This window comes from Anomaloglossus baeobatrachus, chromosome 2 (genome assembly GCF_048569485.1).
Source record: "Anomaloglossus baeobatrachus isolate aAnoBae1 chromosome 2, aAnoBae1.hap1, whole genome shotgun sequence".
In the NCBI taxonomy this organism is placed as follows: Eukaryota; Metazoa; Chordata; class Amphibia; order Anura; family Aromobatidae; genus Anomaloglossus; species Anomaloglossus baeobatrachus.
In genome coordinates, this window is record NC_134354.1 from 544,152,298 (window position 1) to 544,174,880 (window position 22,583).

Here is a 22,583-nt window from a genome sequence, read left to right on the forward strand (position 1 = left end):
CACCCAGGATTGCAGCATCCATTAGTTGCAGCAATCACAGCACTTTACTCACCTCTTCCTTATTATCTTGGTGCGGTGGCAATCGGGGTAATCAAAGGTTAATATCAGCTCCCAGCTGCCACTAAGCCCTAGATAAAATATTCGGGGTTTCTATGAGATTCCCCCATTACTAATCTGTAAGTGAAAAGAAATAAACACAAACACCAAAAAACATTTTATTTGAAATAAAAGACAAAAAAAACCTTTTTGACCTCATTATTAGCCCCCAAAATTGTCACGTCTACACCAGAGTCAATTTCTGCTTCAATCACCAGACACCGCCTCGTCACCAATTTGGGCGGCGCTGGGGATGGGGGAGTAGTCAGTGGCTTTGCTGGGCGCAGGCTCTGCTCATCTATTAGGCTGGGTTTCACTAGGACCTGCAGTACCACTGGTTGACTGTGGGGGTGTGTGCCTTCCAGCTGAGTAGTTAACTTTCAGCTGGGGAAAATGTGAAGGCACCACACCCCTCTGCTTTCTCCCTTCTATTGGCAGGTGCCAGATACAGTTCTGTATTTCCCTGCTAGACTCTGGTTCCTTGCTGTTGTTTGTATTCCCGTGTATTGACCTTAGCTTGACTACCTGACCACTCTTCTGCCTGCTGTTTCTGTACTTTGCTGCTAGTTCCGGTTTTGACCCTTAGCCTGATATCTGACCACTCTCCCGCCTGAAGATGTTTGTCCCTGTTCTACCTTCTGGATTTTACCTTGCCTGGTTACTGCTCTTCTAAGGACTGCAGTCTTCCACGGGCAGCGATCATCTGGGCCCTGTTATACAGCAGAGCAACTCGAAGGGCAACAATGATCTAAAAATATTTCCCTGTGGATGGAGAGAGCTAATATAGCTCCGTAGTTGTCTGTGAAAAAAACATGCGTCGGGAAAGGGGGGGCCTGGGAGTTCTGAAATAGGTCACAGTGTATGATTTTTAAATAAATAATTTGCATTTTATTGCATGAAATAAGTATTTGATGCGATATAAAACCAGAACTTAATATTTAGTACAGCAGCCATTGTTTTCAATTACAAAGGTCAGACATTTCCTGTAGTTCTTGACTAAGTTTGGATACACTGCAGAAGAGATTTTGACTCACTATCAAATACTCTTTTTACCCACTGTATGTGTCAAATTACACTATTATAAGTCACATTCGTTCATAGATGAAAACACTTGAACATCACTAATTTTGTGGTGCTGAAAATAAATAGGATGCTTAAATTTGCTTACTGACTTTAATTTCAATATCCAGAGGAGATTGTAATTACTTATGACACCTTTCATGCAGGTTTATAGATAAATGGTGTCTTTATTATTTCATCATTATTATTGCATTCTTAGTAGCTAGTCTATTACATCATCTATTTAGTCTATTGAGCCTTCAGTATTCTATTATCTTATGGTGACCAATCAAAAAATGCCAACTCTGCTCCCATGACATAATCATAAGTATAGTTGCATCCCTTTTATAAAGATGTATAAATGCTTTCTGTGTAAGGTATAACATTTTAGGATTTCTTATCTTAGTTTCTGAGACAGTTTTCTATATGTTTTTTTCAGATATGCCTCATTCTTGCATTAACAAAAAGTGTAGTTTTCTGCTACATATGCAAAGAAGTCACTTTTGCGTCACAAAGGTGAAGCTTGACTATTATGAAACGAAGGCCTGCAATCTACAGTCATATGAAAAAGTTTGGGCACCCCTATTAATGTTAACCTTTTTTCTTTATAACAATTTGGGTTTTTGCAGCAGCTATTTCAGTTTCATATATCTAATAACTGATGGACTGAGTAATATTTCTGGATTGAAATGAGGTTTATTGTACTAACAGAAAATGTGCAATCCGCATTTAAACAAAATTTGACCGGTGCAAAAGAATGGGCACCCTTATCAATTTCTTGATTTGAACACTCCTAACTACTTTTTACTGACTTACTAAAGCACTAATTTGGTTCTGTAACCTCATTGAGCTTTGAACTTCATAGGCAGGTGTATCCAATCATGAGAAAAGGTATTTAAGGTGGCCACTTGCAAGTTGTTCTCCTATTTGAATCTCCTATAAAGAGTGGCATCATGGGCTCCTCAAAACAACTCTCAAATGATCTGAAAACAAAGATTATTCAACATAGTTGTTCAGGGGAAGGATACAAAAAGTTGTCTCAGAGATTTAATCTGTCAGTTTCCACTGTGAGGAACATAGTAAGGAAATGGAAGAACATAGGTACAGTTCTTGTTAAGCCCAGAAGTTGCAGACCAAGAAAAATATCAGAAAGGCAGAAAAGAAGAATGGTGAGAACAGTCAAGGACAATCCACAGACCACCTCCAAAGACCTGCAGCATTATCTTGCTGCAGATGGTGTCAATGTGCATCGGTCAACAATACAGCGCACGTTGCCCAAGGAGAAGCTGTATGGGAAAGTGATGTGAAAGAAGCCGTTTCTGAAAGCATGCCACAAACAGAGTCGCCTTAGCTATGCAAAAGCACATTTGGACAAGCGAGTTACATTTTGGAAGAAGGTCCTGTGGACTGATGAAACAAAGATTAAGTTGTTTGGTCATGCAAAAAGGCGCTATGCATGGAGGCAAAAAAACACAGCATTCCAAGAAAAGCACTTGCTAACCACAGTAAAATTTGGTGGAGGTTCCATCATGCTTTGGGGCTGTGTGGCCAATGCCGGCACCGGGAATCTTGTTAAAGTTGAGGGTCGCATGGATTCGACTCAGTATCAGCAGATTCTTGACAATAATGTGCAAGAATCAGTGACGAAGTTGAAGTTACGCAGGGGATGGGTATTTCAGCAAGACAATGATCCAAAACACCGCTCCAAATCTACCCAGGCATTCATGCAGAGGAACAATTACAATGTTCTGTAATGGCCATCCCAGTCCCCAGACCTGAATATCATTGAAAATCTGTGGGATGATTTGAAGCGTGCTGTCCATGCTCGGCGACCATCAAACTTAACTGAACTGGAATTGTTGTGTAAACAGGAATGGTCAAATATACTTTCATCCAGGATCCAGGAACTCATTAAAAGCTACAGGAAGCGACTAGAGGCTTTGATTTTTGCAAAAGGAGGATCTACAAAATATTAATGTCACTTTTATGTTGAGGTGCCCATACTTTTGCACCGGTCAAATTTTGTTTAAATGCGGATTGCACATTTTCTGTTAGTTCAATAAACCTCATTTCAATCCAGAAATATTACTCAGTCCATCAGTAATTAGATATATGAAACTGAAATAGCTGTTGCAAAAATCCAAATTGTTATTAAGAAAAAAGGTTAACATTAATAGGGGCGCCCAAACTTTTTCATATGACTGTAATTCCAAATCCCTATATAGGGGTTAAAGGGTTGCATGGTCTGGATTCCTGCTTTCTGGACAGTTGCCTCTATTCACCTGTTTCACCGATCCTGAGCCCGTGGCTCCAGGCAGGTGTCACAAAAATACCCTTAGTCTGACTTAATGCACAAAGTCCCACGATGATGGGACATGGGTATGACCTCCCATAGATCCTTCCACAGACAAAGTGAATTTCTATAATGAATCATTTCTATAATGTTTATGCTAATTCTAACAGGGGGAGGGGATAACTATGAATATATTATCTGCTCCAGTGCAATTGTCACTCAACAAGCAGCTAATTTTATAGTTTACTTTTTTGGATTACAAAACCTAAACATCAGAGCTGACCACTACAGGTATGTAGAGAATCAGCCTGATAGTGCCAGTATAGCACTGGCTTTAGGTTATATATGAAAATCCTGGTGATTGGTTCCCATTAAGCCATTTTCCACTCAGAGTCCATTGACATCTGAGTCAAGGTTGAAAAATAAGGATTATTCTGTGGTGGACAAGACGTGGAAACCACAAAGTTGTGCCAAGAGCTCTTATGGGCCTTGCTCAATCCTACATCTACTTCCTGTTTATCATGTTAGCTATACTGTATAGCTGCCATCATATTTTTCTACTAGGTGGCTTCTGCTGCTGCAACTGCACACATATTGTAGCTGCCCACAGTGTTTTGTAGTGGTATACTGTACTTCTACATTTGTGACTGCCATTGTTGACACTAAACGGACGTCTACTTTTTGGGCTGGACTTTTTTTTTACATTGTGCCGCTGTCACTACCATTGCATAGCCAACCAGCCATATACTGTATCTCCTGGCTTTTTTTATAATTTGATATCTAGAAGAGTGTTCAAAAAATCCTCAAGGTCTGAATTGGCTTTAATGCTGCTGCTCACCAAGGATAGATTCGTTTAAAAGCTTACACTCTGTTGAATAAACTTCATAAACTTTGCTAAGGGAAAGTATCATTTCTATGGTACACCATTAAGAATAAATCTAAAAATATAACTGTACATTTTTGGATCTTCCATGTAATGTACTTATTGAAGAGCTTTTTCCAGGAAACAATATTTATTCTTTAAAGGGCTCACCATTAAGAACCCCCCTATGTTCTACTTTAACTTTATCCAGAATGTTGTTTGTGCTTACTGGCTTTTTTTTCTTTTTTTATATTATATGTGATCGAAGATTTGATAATGAATATTTCTTAATCTACAATACTATTATCACTATTGTTACTATTCTTATCATCATCACATCATGTAGATGCAAGTTTACATTTTTTTTTTACATTTTTATATAATAATATTTTTTCACTTATATAGCGCTATTAATTCCATAGCGCTTTACATACATCAGAAATACTGTCCCCATTGGGGCTCACAATCTAAGGTACCTATCAATATGTCTTTAGAGTGTGGGAGGAATCCCACGCAAACACGAGAACATACAAACTCCTTGCAGATGTTGTCCTTGGTGGGATTTGAACCTGTGATACCAATGTGATATGACTGAAAGAATGTGTGATTAGATAGGAATCATAAACAAAAGATAGGAGTGATCCCAGATATTATTTAACCTATCAATAATTCAGTATCAAAGAGATGTCCTTTGGATAACCAATTTCACTATGACCAAGGAATAAGATAATGAGGAAGTCACATTTACAGTTCCACTTACCGGAAACTTGTGGTTGGCTTAAAGACAGGTTTAAGGAAGCTTGCATATGAAATTTACGGCTCATTGCAATATTTCACTAACTATGGTCAACTGTGGTCGGTCAGTTGTCAACTGGCAGGATGTACAAGTAAATGTGCAGGAAGTTGCTGGTGCCCACAGCAGTTTGTGGTCAAGTTACATGAACATGACTCAGCTGTCACATGCTGGTGACCATTTAAACACAACCTACAAAGTTTTCCTATAAAAATACACCGGACTCGCTTAATGTTAGGGAAACCTTCCAGGACATTGAAGTGTACATACGCACTGTTCCTGTGATGCAAGATGCCATGTTGATTCCTTATCATTAACTCGAGTTCCCTCCGATGTGAAAGGATTGCTACAACATAACGGTAATGTTGATGCATATTTCTGTTATTGCATAAGATTCTATGACTATAGTTCTAAATGCCTATGTACCATTGATTATATTCATGTGCTATTAAAATAAATAGTATCTTGCTATAAAGAATATTAATATTCGTGCCTGATTAGGATATCAGTGAGCGCTTCGTAAGTACGGGCTTTCAGCCCCCTTTTTAGTAGAATTTAGCAAGACATAAATTGGCGTAGTCGGCAGGATACATAAATTGGCGTAGTCGGCAGGATTACTTCTTTAAGAAGTAATTAACGAATTTTTGTAATTTAGAAGTTAAAAACATATATTTGGCAAATTTCCAGATATTTTTTTTAAATCTTTTTGCATAGTGTCAAAATGTTCAGAAAACGTAAGGATAATGTTAAGGAGGTTGTTGTGGAGATCCCCAGCTGGACTGAGGCTCCCTACAATCTTATAGCACATGAATTGGTCAATTGTGGATTGGCAGAACAATGGCAGAATAAGCTTAAGGGTTGTGTACCTACTGATGTTGTGAATGTACTCAGTGGTGCCCCTGTGAAAACAGGTGATGTAGTGTCTTGTGGATTGGCAGAACAATGGCAGGACAAGCTTAAGGGTAGTGAAGCTACTGATGTTGTGAATGTATTCGGTAGTGTCCCTGTGAAAGCAGGTGATGTAGTGTCTTTAGCACGGCGCAAACAATGGCAGGATAAGCTTAAGGGTAGTGAAGCTACTGATGTTGTGAATGTAGTCAGTGGTGTCCCTGTGAAAGCAGGTGATGTAGTGTCTTTAGGACGGCGCATCTGGATTTTGGCAAGTGCATATAGTGTAATGCATGAGCGTAATCTAAAGATGCAGAAGAAAAGTTCCCGGATGGAACAAAAGATGATAGAATTAGGTTGCCTGAAAACAGTTATGGAATGTAATACCAGACTGTTAAAGGATAAATTGGAACATTATCAGAATGTGGCAGAAAAAGCTGCCATAAAAATTGCTCAAAATAAGTACAAGAAAATAAGAGGAAAAGTAAATAAAACCAAAGTACATAAAAGTATCGCCTCAGCTTCTATAAACTGGGATCCCGATACTTGGGATGGGGATGTGTGGGATTCATCTTCATCATCTGATGAGGAGGATTACCATAAAGGGAAGATTCAGGCTAATCCCGTAAGGAGGCGCCTAGAGAGGACAGAGAATGAGATCATCCGGGAACATGTCCGGGATGGTCAGGGGAATCTGCAATATGACGAAGATGGTAATGCCATCATAAATGAGAGAACGATTCCTCATGTAAAAAAATCGAGTAACCATTGAAGATTACTCTCAGGGAGAAGTTGATAGCATTTTAACACAGTTTAGACAAAAACCAGGAGAAGGAGAAATTCCCTGGTTGGTCAGGGTGCACGATCTCGGAGGAGGTGGAGTGCACTTTGACGCCGGAGACGTGGCAAAATTTGTCACCATGTCTCGTGACCCAGAAATTCAGAGATCAATAAACAATTATTTTGTTGATCATAATGAGCATGGTACTCAAAACTTAATCATGATCTTAGCCCATGCTTTTCTGGACAAATACCCATCAGAAGCAGACTTTCCTATCAATGATAAACCTTGGTATACCTTAAAAGATGGTATGGAACGGCTGAAGGAAGAAGCAATGAGGAATGCTCTTCCTCTTTTGGGAATGGAGGATGATTATCTCCAGTACCCATTGACAGCCAGCATAAGAAATAGGCTGGTTAAACATGCTCCTCCTGCATACAAAACAGTTATTTTAGACTTAACTATAGCGCTGATTGGAGAATCAATCGGTGTAGTTCTAGGGAGGATGAGGGAGTTACAGGATATGGAAGTGTGGGATAAATCATCCCCTGGAGGCCATGTTGGTAACAGTAAGCCAAACAATCCTGATTGGAAAGAGAAATCAGTAAGAAAGGCCCCACGAGTGTCTCGCAAAGACATGTTCCAGGCTTTGCTCAAAGCCGGGATCAATAAGGAAAGGATTGATGGAAAGGAGACAGGAGAATTATGGAAGTTGTACAAACAGAAAGTTCTATCCACAAAGAAAGTGACCACTATAAATGTGGAAGGGGGTTCAAAAACCCCCAAGGTAAAGAAATCAGAGGGAAAAGGGGAAAACCCCCCAAAGAATGTGTCTTGGGAGATTTTCAGTCAGTTTATCCATGGGAAGAACTGGCTGCAGCCGTGGCCACAAAGGTCACGCAAGGAAGGGCTAATACACAGACTAAAGTCTGTGTAAATGAAAGTTCAGAAGGAAGTGATTTACCATAGGTAGCCAGCCAAGCCCCCCTATTGATAAAAAGGGACGAACGTCCCTACGTCAATCTTAGCATACATTGTAAAGGGGGAAATGTTCAAAGAGTCCCAGCTTTGATTGACAAGGGGCGGAGGCTACTTTAATTCATGGAAACCCAGAAAAAATAAAAGGACCTCTAGTAAAAATTGCTGGACTAGGTGGTCAATTGATCACCGGGGTTCAGACACAGGTAGCTTTGAAGATAGGTAATTTACCTATCAAGCAGTATACGGTGCTGGTAGTTCCTATACCAGAATGTATTTTGGGAATTGATGTCCTAAAAGGGATGACTCTTAATCTAACCGAAGGAAAATTCTCCTTTGGGGTTATGTCTTGTCATAAGGAAATGCAGATCTCACATTATATCAATGATATAATGATACAAGGACAAGATGAGCAAAGTGTGAAAGATCAATTGACAAAACTGGTTGCTCATATGAGGAGTAAAGGATGGGAAATCAATGATGCCAAGGTTCAAGGACCGTCTCAGGTGGTAACATGTCTAGGGATTCAGTGGAACAAGGGGCACAGAGAGATCTTGCCCAATGCCAGACAGAAAATTATTAATTTTCTGGTCCCTAAATCCAAACAGGAGACTCAGTCTTATATTGGATTGCTTGATTTTTGGAGACAACATATCCCTCATTTGGGACAAATGTTGGCTCATTTGTACAAAGTAACGAGGAAAAAATATGAGTTCCACTGGGGAGAGGAACAGCAAAATGTGTTTGAGATGGTCAGGGAAGTGTGGCAAGACATTGAAGGGATTATTCAATCTACCAAGACCACTGTATTTCATGTTGATGCTCATGTCCCTACTAACTCACTTGAACGTTTGTTTAATTCAGAAGCAGATAAAGCAGCAACCATCAGACAAGTCAGTCCAACAGTTGACAAGGCAAGGTACAGCTGTTTGGGCACACCAGAAAGAGCGACACCTTATTCAGCAGGTTTAGACCTCAGTACATTGGAAACTGTCGTGGTACCCCCAGGTAAGGTAAAACCAATTTCAACAGGATTGGGTTGCCATACACCAAACGATCATTATGGTCAAATAGCCACTCGTTCTAGTTTAGCGTTAAAAGGAGCCATAGTGGTGGGAGGGGTAATAGAGGCAGATCATCAGGGAGAAATCAAGGTACTGATGCTAAATTTGGGAAATGAAAATTTGATATTGATGAAACACCAGAAGGTGGCTCAGATGTTAATAATTCCAATAAACTTTTCTGAGATAAGAGAAGGAACTGCCCCGGCAGAATTAACAATACGGGGTACTAAAGGTTTTGGATCCTCCAATATTAAAAATGTAGGAGCAAAAATATGGATTCAAAACCTCCAAGGACCGCCCTCAGAGACAGAGGTAATAGCGGTCGGAAAAGATCGTACTCTCCTGATAATGAGACCAGGAGTGGGGAAGTGGGAATATGTCCCACAAGAAAAATGTTATTTACGAGAATAATAGTGTATCTTTATTTGCAGAAGGTGTTGTAAATAAGCGGAATCCATGGTATCGGTTACTGGGAAGAGCTCGATAGGGATGAGATGGAGAAATTCCTGTGTTTGATGTTTGCCTCTTTGGTCGTTGGATGGACAAGTCTACATCAGGAGGAACCTATGGCGAATAAATTTCTGATGCACCATCACATTTTCAACACACAGATTGTTGGATCTGTACACATTCTTCGCTTACAGCCACCAGTATCCCTTATCTGGATGTCCCGGTATCGATGGAGGAAATCTTAAAGTAGAAAGGTTGTTCTGATCATCTTGCTGATAAAGACACTCGAAGTGTTCGTCTATAGAATACTACAATACCCATTTCCATAGTGGGATGGATCAATCTTCCATATTGGCAAGGCAATTTGAATGCAACAGTCACCAATTTGCAATATCTGGCTTTTAAGGGAGGAATTTGGGTACTAAGATATAAGACTGGACTGACTAACCTGGGATTCATCCCTATGGGGAATATAAAAATAAGTTTTGGGACAGCTATAAATACTGTAGATGCTTTTAAACCCAGCTTAGTGGAAAGGACAATTCATGATATGTTATGGCCTTATGCCAATATGTTCATAAATGGGACTAGTGAAACTTCTAGTACCATATCGGGAAATGTAATGTGTAATGATTCCTTTGAATATCGAGCAAATGCCAAAACACATGATATTCAAGGGAGCTTTTCAGATAACATTGCTTTTAGTTTTAATATACTGTACAAAAGTAGTGAAAGTGCAACGATTATCTAAACAAACCAAAAAAACAAAATTTGTGGCAAACAATATTTCTTGGTCATGGTATGGTATATTCCGAGTGATCTTCTTCTAGTGGAATACTGATGATGGAAAATAATCCCTGGGATCAAGGACCGATTGTGATACCAATGTGATATGACTGAAAGAATGTGTGATTAGATAGGAATCATAATCAAAAGATAGGAGTGATCCCAGATATTATTTGACCTATCAATAATTCAGTATCAAAGAGATGTCCTTTGGCAAAGTTTTCCTATAAAAATACACCGGACTCGCTTAATGTTAGGGAAACCTTCCAGGACATTGAAGTGTACGTACGCACTGTTCCTGTGATGCAAGATGCCATGTTGATTCCTTATCATTAACTCGAGTTCCCTCCGATGTGAAAGGATTGCTACAACATAACGGTAATGTTGATGCATATTTCTGTTATTGTATAAGATTCTATGACTATAGTTCTAAATGCCTATGTACCATTGATTATATTCATGTGCTATTAAAATAAATAGTATCTTGCTATAAAGAATATTAGTATTCGTGCCTGATTAGGATATCAGTGAGCGCTTCGTAAGTACGGGCTTTCAGCCCCCTTTTTAGTAGAATTTAGCAAGACAGAACCCAGTGCTGCAAGACAGCAGTGCTAACCACTGATCCACTGTATTATATATAATAGGTTATATATTATTCTGTATTAACTAAGCCCCAAACTGAAAAACAACAATAGAGATTTGGTTAAACTAACCTTTATGATAATAAGGCAGTTGAAGAGCAGACTGTCTATATAGCGTGAGCTCGCATCACGATAGATAACTGGATCACGTTCAGCTTAAAAGCTGGGAAAACCACTTGCTGTATACATCCAGCTTGCTGTATGCTATTTTATGATGTACATTTGAATATATCTTCTACTTAACTTATTGTGCACATTTACTAGCCAAGTATTTGCCAAAAAACATTCTTTATCGGATCACTAATCGGCTTCGAACTTTCATAGATTGGGGCATATTATAAGATGAATGTAAATCACAAGCATGGTGTGATTGACATTCTATTAATGTTTAGTCAAAGATTTAAAAATTAATGTGTAAAATATTTTTTCTACCTTTAAAAATCTTATTTCTACTATGTATAGTTGCCATAAGACATATTACTGTTTTCAATAAGTATGATTTAACAATAATTTGTACAATTGCAAAGGCAGTCAATAACAAAATCATCTTCACTGAAAGTTGCACATTCTGATGGATGGCATTTATTTACCAGTAAATCATTACAATGCATACAATACATATGGCTTTGGAACAAAAAAAGATGAATGTAACAAATAAAAAAAAACATTTTCCTGTATCAATTTTCATTCTATTCTTAACCTAACATGTTTTGTGACCACTTACACTATTTCAAGCTAAATGATACTACTGATCTGTAAAACGTTATGGTGCTTTTTACAGTACTTTTTTCAAATGCTATTGTGTAGGACCATTAATTCATATAACCTACAAACATAAGGCTAATCTGACACAAAGTACAGATATAAAAGTATCTTTGTTGGATAGCAAAACAATAAATAACAACATAAAACTGGATCACATTGTGGGACAAGGTCTCGTAAAGAATACCATTTGTTATATAATAGGCATCCTACTTTCTGCTACCTCCTAGGTATGGCAATGGAGATTGTTCATAGTTAAGGATGAGAGAATCCAAATGGTAACGTTTGGGGTCTGTATCGCCGAACTCCGATCACTGACATCTAAACAAAAGTCCTTTTTACTGTTTGTGTTCATCAGGCGAAAACAACTTGTTTAAAGGCTGCACAGCAGCCAATCAACAAGCTCTTCAGCTGTGGGCACTTCTGGACCCATTACAGCCATGCTGAGTACTGGCATGGCTGTGATTGGATGACGTAAGACGTGACCCTGCCTGTATAAAAACCATATCACAGGTTGCTCCACCTTTCTGAGTACTTTCGAGCCTGGTATAGGTTCTAGTCCAGCGTGGTGTATCCAGCCCTAATACAGGTTGGTGAAAAGAGGCCCAATACAGCCTTGTGCATACAGCCTGGTGCTGACTTCCTTAATCCAGCCTCATCGTAAAGCCCTAATACAGCCTGTTCCATGTAATCCAGCCTGGTGCATCCAGCCCCAAGACTGATTGGTCCATACAGGCCTAATTCAGCCTCTTGCATCCAGCCCTAAGACAGACTGGTCAATACTGCTGTAATCCAACCTGATTCATCCAACCCTAAGACAGCCTGCTGCATACAGGCCTAATCCAGCCTCATACATCCAGCCCAAATACAGTCTAGTCCATACAGGCCTAATCCAGCCTCATGCATCCAACCCTAATACAGACTGGCCCATACAGGCCTAATCCAGTCTCATGCATCCAGCCCTAATACAGTTTATTCCATACAGGCATAATATAGCTTAGTGCATACAGCTGTAATAGTCTAGACTGCAGTCTAGTGTAGACTGCCCTAATAAAGTCTTGTGCATATAGCCATAATACAACCTTGTGCAGGCTGCTGTAACCCACCGTGGTTCATCCAGCCTTAACATAGTCACTTCTCTACTTGCAATTTTTGGGGGTGGCAAAAACATGAGGAGAGCATCAAATAGATGGCTTTGATGTGGCCGTGGTGCTGCTGGTGTTAGTGGTGTAGTTACTGCAGGGAGAGGGCGTAGTCGATCTGTGCCTGCTACATTTCCAAATGAAAAACCTTACTCTGGCTACAGGTTACAGGACATTCTGTATGATTTCTAAGGGCTGAGTACCGCCAGACAAATGGTGAAGCCAGAACATGTATAGACAGTTTTAGATTGGATGGCTGGCAGTGCCTCCAGTTCCTTTGCAATGTCTTCCACCCGGTTCCCTGCTGACAGCGTAGTGTTGGCACCTGAGGATCATGGGCATGTTTATTCCACCTCACATGTGTAGCGCTGGCATCTCTATGCTCCTTGCTCTCCTCCTCCCACAGGGATGCACACCACTCACTGCCACCACCAGCACGCACAAGTGTCCCAGGATCCCTGCGCTTCCCACTTTTCTCCTACCGTGGGAACACTTGTCACTCACCGCCGCAGTTAGTGCGCAGATATGTCTTGGTTTCTTCCTCCTCCATTTATGCCCTATTTGCTTTTCTCTCCCAAGGCCTGTGCATGCAGCACAGGTCCTCCTGGAGTGTTCCTGGGGCACGCGCGTGCGTCACTGCTCCTTTCTTAAAGAGCCAGCGCGTTGCTTCCAGGAAGTGCCTCCCAGTCTATCGCTTGGAGGCACTGGGTACATAAAGCCAGCTCCCACTAGGGGAGTTCCCTGATCAATGTGTTTAATTAACTAGAGTTCCTCTGCCCTAGCCAGCCAGTTGTCAGATCCTCTAGTCTGCTGTGCCTTACAGGGTACTATTTCCTTGAGCTACCCCGGTGGTTTACGCCACACCAGTGACTGTGCCTGTCCACTCCAGCCATACTTTTTTATCCTCAGCTACCCTGGTGGCTTACACCACACCAAGGACTGATCCTGTCCGCTCCAGCCATGCCTCAAGCCTCAGCTACCCCAGCTACAACATAGACTGTGCATGTCCACCTCGGCTGTGCCTCCAGCCTCAGCTACCCCAGTGGCTTGCTATGCAAGAGACTGTGCTTATACTACCTGGCCATACCTCGAGCCTCAGCTACCACAATAGTCCTTGCTATACCAGAAACTGTGCTTATCTGCCCTGGCTGTGCCTTGAGCCTCAGCTGCCCAGTGGTCCTAGCCACATCAGTGACTGCCTGTCCATCCTGTCTGTGCCACCTGCTACTGCCTGTCTGCTCTTGTGCCCATCCTTGCCCTGGGGGTCAGCTGCCACAGTTCCAGTCCCTGCCCTGGGAGTAGCACCTAGCATCAGCCTCGTGGTGGGCACTTAGTCAAGCCCCTCCCAAGTGTAGACCCTGTGGTCCAGTGGATCCACTCTATCTTTCCAAGCAGTGATAGCCTCAATTTCTGCAGCAATCACTTCTCCTATTTGATGACTCCGCTGGCTGGGGTTCAGTGGCCCATCCAACTGGCCCTGCCCCAGAAGTGGAAAAGACTTAGTGAACTTATGGCTAACCACTTGTTATGTTGGAGGATGAGTATATGAGAGGGATAATACACATGGTCAAAGGATCACTGAAGCACATCTCTGAGGATGGTGGAACACATGTCCCAACTGCTTCAGCTTTCAGCAGTGTATAGACCAGAAAGAAGTGCTGAAACAGGCTCTGTAGGGGCAAATTTTTGCTATGCAGAGAAACTCTGCCAATCTTGGCTGTGTGGATCAACTGTGAAAACAAGCTCCATAGGGACCTTTTTTAAAATTGCTGATGTGTAGGGGAACTCTACCAATTTTGGCTGTGGGGATCAACTGATAAAAAGGTTATGTAGGGCCTATTTTAAAAATTATTTCTCTTTGGGGGAACACTACCAATCTTGTCTGTGTGGGTCAACTGTAAAAACAGGCTGTGAGTAGCCTTTTCAAAACTTGTTGCTCTTTGTGGGAACTCTGCCAATTTTTGCTGTGTGGGTCAACTATGAAAACAAGCTCTGTAGGAGCCTTTTTTCAAATTGTTCTTTGAGGGAACTCTTCCAAGCGTTGCAGCAGACAGCCAGCTTGAATCCAAATCCAATGACAAGCAATTCAACTCCAACAGCTATACTGTACAGTACTGCAGCTAAACTTTTGGTTCTGTAGTGGAACTGTGAAAACAGGCAGTGTAATAATCTGATGGGCACTCTCTCCCTGTATACAGGCCATGTAATACTCTGCACTTTTATGAGGTGCACAGAATGTGGAGAGCATCAAATAGGGGACGTGGCCATAGTGCTGTTACTGGTGGTGGTAGTAGAGTTGCTGCAGGGAGAGTAAGTGGTTGATCTGTGCCTTCTACAAACCCAAATGAAACACCTTCCTCTGGTGCACGCAAGCGACAGGACATTTTCTTAGCATGCCACAACATCCAGTACCACCATATGATGTGCTCCATTTTAGTAGGAAGCAGCCTTTCAACAACATTGTGGAAGAGTATGTGTCCAGATGTCTCCATGTACCAAGTAATGGGTATGCCTTATTTAGTTCCAGTTCATTCGCTTTATCTTCCACGTGGTCCCGTCTTAATCATGATCCCAGTATCGACAACAAACAAAATAGAAACATTGACCCTTACTGTCAAGTGTTCTATTATATGGAATTTTTACTCACATACCTTTTTCTCCTTTAGGTTTCCTCAATCAATTTCAGCCCAGACCCTTCTCTCTCAGAGCCCACAGGTATTATCCCACTCCCAATTATCCGTCACCTTCATTCTTCCATTTAATTCTTACTGTTCTGTTTTCATTCCAATTTCACTCCTACTTTTATTTCTAGTTTTATAACCTACACCCTACTCATCTCTTCTCTTTTGTACACTATCTCCCTCTGCCTTACACAACCCCATTCCCACACCCCTTGTTTTTCTTTCCCATAAGTACATCTTTCTTTTCATCCCCACCTTCACAGTTCTCCCCTGCTATTTACTCATTCATCCATGCACTTAGTGATTTTCCTTTCCTACAAGACATTATCCAACTCCGATAGTTTTCCTCATCCAGTTCCTATAGAGTTCTAGCACATTTCTTACTTACTTCTTTGTCTACTATATATCCCAGGCCCCTCATCTCCTAGTGTTCCCCTTCTCATATGTCATTCACATCATACTGCTTTCCCAGAGACACCGCCGGCTGCATAGTACCCTGTATTCAGATGCACACATCGTCATGACAACCATGACTCTAAATTCCATTACCCTGCCTGCTTTTCAATGAGCTGCTCCATTGTATCACTTCCTGCTATGATGTGTGGCCAGCATCATCATCACCATAGAAACCCTTAGGTCACATCTTGTAACTCATCTCACATAGTTTAACGTCTCCCAGCAATTGTCTCATTACTTTCGCTGATGGCATGAGCATGACCTTCCCTCTTCACATTATAGCACCCTATTTATATCAGCCTGTATCCACCATCCCCCCACACCTAGTGCTCTAGACATGTGGTGGATTCCCTGCAGGTAGGACTGTATACCCCTCATCTCAAAATGCTTTTATTGCGATGCTTCTCACTCTCCTTCCATTATCTACAGCATAGCTGCCATATCCCACCAGGCGCTGAATACATTAACCCCTAATTGGACATGCCAATAGCCTGGCACTCTCTACACAGGTTAGTCTTCCATATTTACTTACTCTCCTTCTCCATTGGATATATGTTCTATGTCCATAAAGTCGTATTTTGTCTCCTTCCACTTTATCTAGGCCATCTGCATCCCCTTTATACTCCACCTTTACCTATTTTTACGTTATCTTCTTTTTTTTTTTTTTTCCCTCATGAGCCATATGGTACTACACAACAATGTATAGATAAGTGCCTCATTCCTCGTATTTTCATTTTCTGCTCAGTATGCGCACACACGTACCTTTTGTACACATACATATATAAATTAAATACCCATATACTGCAACCATGTATCTCTTAGAACCTTATACTCTAAACACTTGCCTATATTCGTCTGGACCTTGTGACTCTCCAACGGTCCTCTCTGGATAGTCCCTTCAGCTACTCAATTGACACTTTTCTCTTGTTTTTCTTTTGCAGCATCTCCCGTTCTCCATTATTTGTTCTTCCTCTCCTCCTCTCTCTATCCATTCTCCACTCCCCTCCTCTCCTTCCTCCCCTTTCCATTACCTAAGTAAATTCTTCATTCCCTACCTTTTTACTATTGTATGTATGAAGGTGCATTTATTTACCAATTATATTCATGTTCATTGCTCTATTTATTTTTCATTTTCCACATATTTGCCTTATTATTTACGTTTTCCCTGTTTTTTTATAATTCTATATTATAATGTATTCTTGTAAATATTGTATAAATTGGACATGTTCTAAAATCATATTCTTATACACTACAGATGACTTTGATAAAGACCTCAAGGAGGTGGAAACGTTGTATTTTTCTGTGGAATTGGAATAAATTTTCACTTTTTGCAGCGTTAACTTATTTTGTCTTAATTGGTGCTGAGGTTCTATTTTCTGCCATTGGGAACTTTATCCTTTTCTCGGGCACAATACTTCATACTTAGTGTGCTTTTTTCTACATTTTTTAAAATAGAAACCTAGTCCTATTCCATTATTCCTAGCTGTAATATTCAGGCATGTCTGTATACTGTGAACAGTAATACTAAACGCTTTGGGTCCTCGGCACACTCATTCCCAGTCTCTTTGCCTTGCATGCCTCCCCGATGCTATTGACCATCAGTAGCAAGGCTAGCTGGTGGACCATTACCACAATACCAAATCCAACTATGAGCTTCTTAAGTGCAGCATCTGTATTGTACACTACTGGAGCTGAAATTTAGGCTCTATAGGGGAAACTATGAAAACTATTCTGTGGCGGCACTCTTACAATTTTGGCTGTGTGGGTCAACTGTGAAAACAAGCTCTCAATGGACATTTTTTACAATTGCTACTCTGTTGGGGAACTCTTCCAATCTTGATTTTGGAGATTAACTATGAAAACAGGCTCTGTAGTGGACTTTTTAAAAAAATTATTGCTCTGTGGGGGATCTCTGAAATTAGTTTCTCTGGGGGCACTCTTAAAATTTTTAGTTTATTACTTTACTTCCTATGTAACCATGATTGGTATGGTGACAGAACCTCTTTAAATAATTTCCCTATTCACATATGTTTGCAGGGCAATCGCCCTGCGCTTTCCCCCAGTTTGGTTCCTTTTGCAGTTCCCTAGCCTTTACTGCGACCATGTTACAGCCATTTTACAGCACAGAAGTTCGGGTCTCCAATGATTTGTATTTGATTTGGGGTCCGGGTTCAAGAACCGACCTGAAATTTTAACTAAAGTCCTGTCGAACCCCGCAAACCTGAACGCCCATGAGTCCGCTCATCCAAAGTTTAAGTACCACTCCTTATTTTGCCATTTATGTATAAGCATTACCATACTTTCCAGCATATAAGACAACTTTTTAAACCCTGAAAATCTTCTCAAAAGATGAGGGTCATTTTATATGCCGGGTGTCGTCTTATTCTTCGGTGCACGGTGCTGCATGAGCCCATTGTTTAGTAATGCCCTCCTACCGGTCCCCTTCTTGTCTTCTATTATGCCATTGTTTACACACAATAAATATTATTCTCATCTGTCCTCCATTCCCGCGGTGCCTTCAGCTTCTTCTGGCAGACTGCAGGCCCATAGACCCCTCCTCGATAGCGTCCTGTACACAGGGCCGTCGCCACTGTTATCATGGTTTTACTGCAGTTGAATGCTTTGTGGTGCCGTAAAGCATTCAACTGCAGTAAAGTGCTGACAGCAGCGACGACGGCGGCCATGTGTACAGGACACGATCATGGACGGGTCTACGGGCCTGCGGTCCAAAAGAAGCACACCTCCATGATTACATCCCATACACGGGGTCGCTGCTGTCAGCGCTTTAGTGCAGTTGAATGCTTTATGGCACCGCAAAGTATTCAAATGCAGTAAAGCAATGATGACAGACAGCAGCCCCGTGCATCAGATGCTATCACGGAGGGGTCTATGTGCCTTGCAGTCTACAAGAAGCAGCTGAGGTCACCTTGGGAATGGAGGAGAGGTGAGAATAATGTTTATTGTATGTAAACAACGACATAATATGGGACAAGAAGGGGACCTGTAGGAGGGCATTACTAAACAATGGCCACATTACTGCAGGGAACATTACTAAACAATGGGCACATTACTCGGGTCGGCTTATACTCGATTATATACAGTATATCCCAAACTCTATATTTTAACAGGAAAAGTTGGGGGTCATCTTATACGCCAGTCATCTTATACGCCGGAAAAACAAGGTAATTCGAAGTAGACTTTATACTAAGGAACTGAACAAGGCAGTATGAACGCGAGAACAAATCTGTACCCAATAATGTATATTTAGTCATTACAATCAATCATTGGTAATTCTAAGAATAATTGAATAAATAAGTATTCATCCTCCGTAAGTTAATATTTAGTAGCAGTATCATGAGAAGAAATTACAGCTGGAGTCTGAGTAGGTGGAACATTATCTTATTTATTTGTGCATCCCTCAATTTTTCATGGCAAAACAGTTCAAACTCCTTCAAGTGTTTTTTGAGATCCTGAGGATTTTTTTTTTCATTTATCTATTATATAGTAACTCAGATTTTAATATTGATTTAAAATATGTATCTTGCAAATGCTCTGGTTTAATCTGATTTCAGCTCCTGTTTTATGAGAGGTACTTTTTCAGTTTTCAACTCCTTCCACCCTCAACTGGTATTTTATTATGCCCAGTTATGCTGTCCTCTTTCCCACCCCATAAATACATATTTTTTTTTCTGCAAGGTTTGTCACCCTCATTAGCAACAATGCAATTACAGCACTTAATGTTTGCTCTGATGAACCCTACTGCACCAATGGCCTATCATTTTAATGTCCAGAGGGGAGAACTGGATATTGTAAACGAAGGAGGTACCCAGTGGGATGGATGAGAATACATATAACAGGGCTTACATACTGCAACATCTACATTATCATTTGTTTACAATGGAAAAAAAATCAACGTAGTTTGTGATCCTTAGCATAACAGACCCCACTGACGTATAATATGATATGACAAGTTAAGTCAAGGTTTTAGCAGAAACAAATAGAACATTTTTTTTTATCAAATGTGATAAAATATGTGAAGTAGGCTGCGAAGAGAGATATGAATAAAGGCACTCATTCCACACAGTAATGTTTATGATACTGGGTTTTTCCTGTAGAATTAGATGCTCCAGTAGAACTAATTCACTCTACAGTATAGTACAACCAAACTTCAATAAATCATTCAATCACATAAAAATGCAATTTGAATAACAGAATTAAAAGCAAAGTTTGTAGTTAGGTTATGATAAAATATGTAACTTGTATCTGAACATTTTAAATTGTAACACAAAAGTTCACATCACAACCATAAGCTACATAACATTAATAATTTATGAAATATTCCTTGCTGCCTACCTACTTACCACTCATTTTTTCTTTTGTCTAGAAACCCATCTTCATATACTGAATGATCTAACCCTAAAGCTAAAGCCATGATAAGTAAACAAAAACAACAGCCCAACAATAGAGATCCTATTCATTTAAAATAAGCATACTTTAGATTACTATGCAAAAGAGCAAAACATCATGTCTGATATTTTTCATTTAAACAAGTGCACTTGACTTAAGAGACAGAATAGAATTCATCTATGTGCCCTTTCTGCGCCTTTATACAACTTTTTACGGCTAAAATGATTATAAGTGCTAAGTAATGTATTGTTTCTATGTTGATCCGATGCTTTTAATCAAATTTTTCTTCAAGAGAAAATGTTTTTTAAAACTGCTTTTTTTCCATTACCTCATTACTTACTCCCCTATCATTTTGTGACCCAATTATGAAACTGAATACTTCACGATGCCAAGTATGCATGGACATGAAGCATTAGTAAAATGACAGCAGTTATCTTCTATTGCTAGAGTTTATTACTTTAAGTTACAAAAGACACAGCTCAGTTTTTCTTCAACACTGCATTCTAGGAGCAATATTTATTTATTTTTGGCAGCATAGGATTATTAGGATATGTATTTTGCGCAATAAGTTGGCAATTTTGGCCATGATTTTAGGGCACATATAGTGTACTGAATAATTTGTACTTAGTGGCTAAAATTGAATATCATTAACCCCTTCACGACCATGGACGGAGCTATCCGTCATGGAGCGTGTCACGTTAAGCCTCGCCCCCTGCCGCGGGCAGGATGCGGCGATCCATGCACATATCAGCTGTTTTCAACAGCTGACATGTGTGCCTGCATGTTACGAGTGGAATCGCATTCTACCCGTAACATTAACCCCTTACATCTCGCTGCCAAAGTCTGTCATAGATGTATATACGCGCGGTCATGATTTTCACTTACCGCCGCCCCCACCGGAAGTTACGTGAGTGATCACGTGACTTTTGGTGGTTGCCATGGTAGCACAGGGTCATGTGATGATGCCTGCAGCTATGACGAGTCACTTTTGTTTTCACTCGGATCGGAGGCCAGTGAAGCAGGAAGTGACCGTATCTGCTGTTTACAGCTGTATAGCTGATAGTGCAGAGCGATCGGATTGCTGATCGCTATAGCCCCCTAGGGGGACTAGTAAAATAAAAAAAAAGTTAAAAAAAGTTTTAAAAAATAAAAAAAAACCTAAAAGTTCAAATCACCCCCCTTTCACCCCATTGAAAATTAAAGGGTTAAAAAAAGATATACACATATTTGGTATCGTCGCATTCAGAAGTGCCCGATCTATCAAAATATAAAATCAATTAATCTGATTGGTAAACGGCGTAGTGGCAAAAAAATTCCAAACGCCAAAATTACGTTTTTTGGTAGCCGCAAGTTTTACGCAAAATGCAATAACAAGCGAGCAAAACGTAGCATCTGCGCAAAATTGGTACCATTAGAAATGTCAGCTCGAGAGACAAAAAATAAGCCATCACTAAGCCATAGATCCCAAAAAATGAGAACGCTACGGGTTTCGGAAAATGGCGCAAAAAATGTACCCCACTTTTATTGGACAAGCTTGTGAATTTTTTTAACCCCTTAGATGCAAGTAAACCTATACATGTTTAGTGTCTACAAACTCGCACCGACCTCAGGCATCATACCCACACATCAGTTTTACCATAAAGTGAACACGGTGAATAAAAGATCCCAAAAACTATTGTGCCATCACACTTTTTTTGCAGTTTTTCCACACTTGGAATTTTTTTGCTGTTTTCCAGTACACTATATGGTAAAACTTATGATTTTATTTAAAATTACAACTTGTCCCGCAAAAAACAAGCCCTCATATGGCAAGATTGTTGGAAAAATAAAAAAGTTACGGCTCTCGGAAGAAGGGGAGCAAAAAACAAAAACGCAAAAATGGAAAAGGCTCTGGGTCTGAAGGGGTTAAAGGGAACCTGTCACCAGATGTGGCGACTATAAGCTGCAGCCACCACCAGTGGGCTATTATATACAGCCCTCTAACAATCACAATCACTTTATAATACTGACCAAACGGGGGGTGCGGTGAGACTGATCGGATGGGTGTCTCCATTCTTCGGTACCGGTGCCTCCTCTTTTGGCCATCTTTGTCCTCCTTCTTCTGACGCCTTGGTGCATGACGCGTCCCATGTCATGCACACTAGCTGGCAATGAGGTCCTGCACAGGCGCACTGCAATATTTTGATCTGCCCTGCTCAGTGCAGATCAAAGTGTGATTTTTTTATGTTCTACACAGTTGTATATAAGAGCTCACTGGTGGTGGCCGCAGCTTATAGTCACCAAATCTGGTGACAGGTTCCTTGTAATATCCCCATTGTTTTTGAATTTATTTTTATTGTATTAATTTTGCAGTATAAATGAGAAGACAACATGATTTGGAGCAGTGTTGTGATAATAGTAATATCAATTTTGAGTTAGGTTTATATTTTACTATCTTTGTGCAA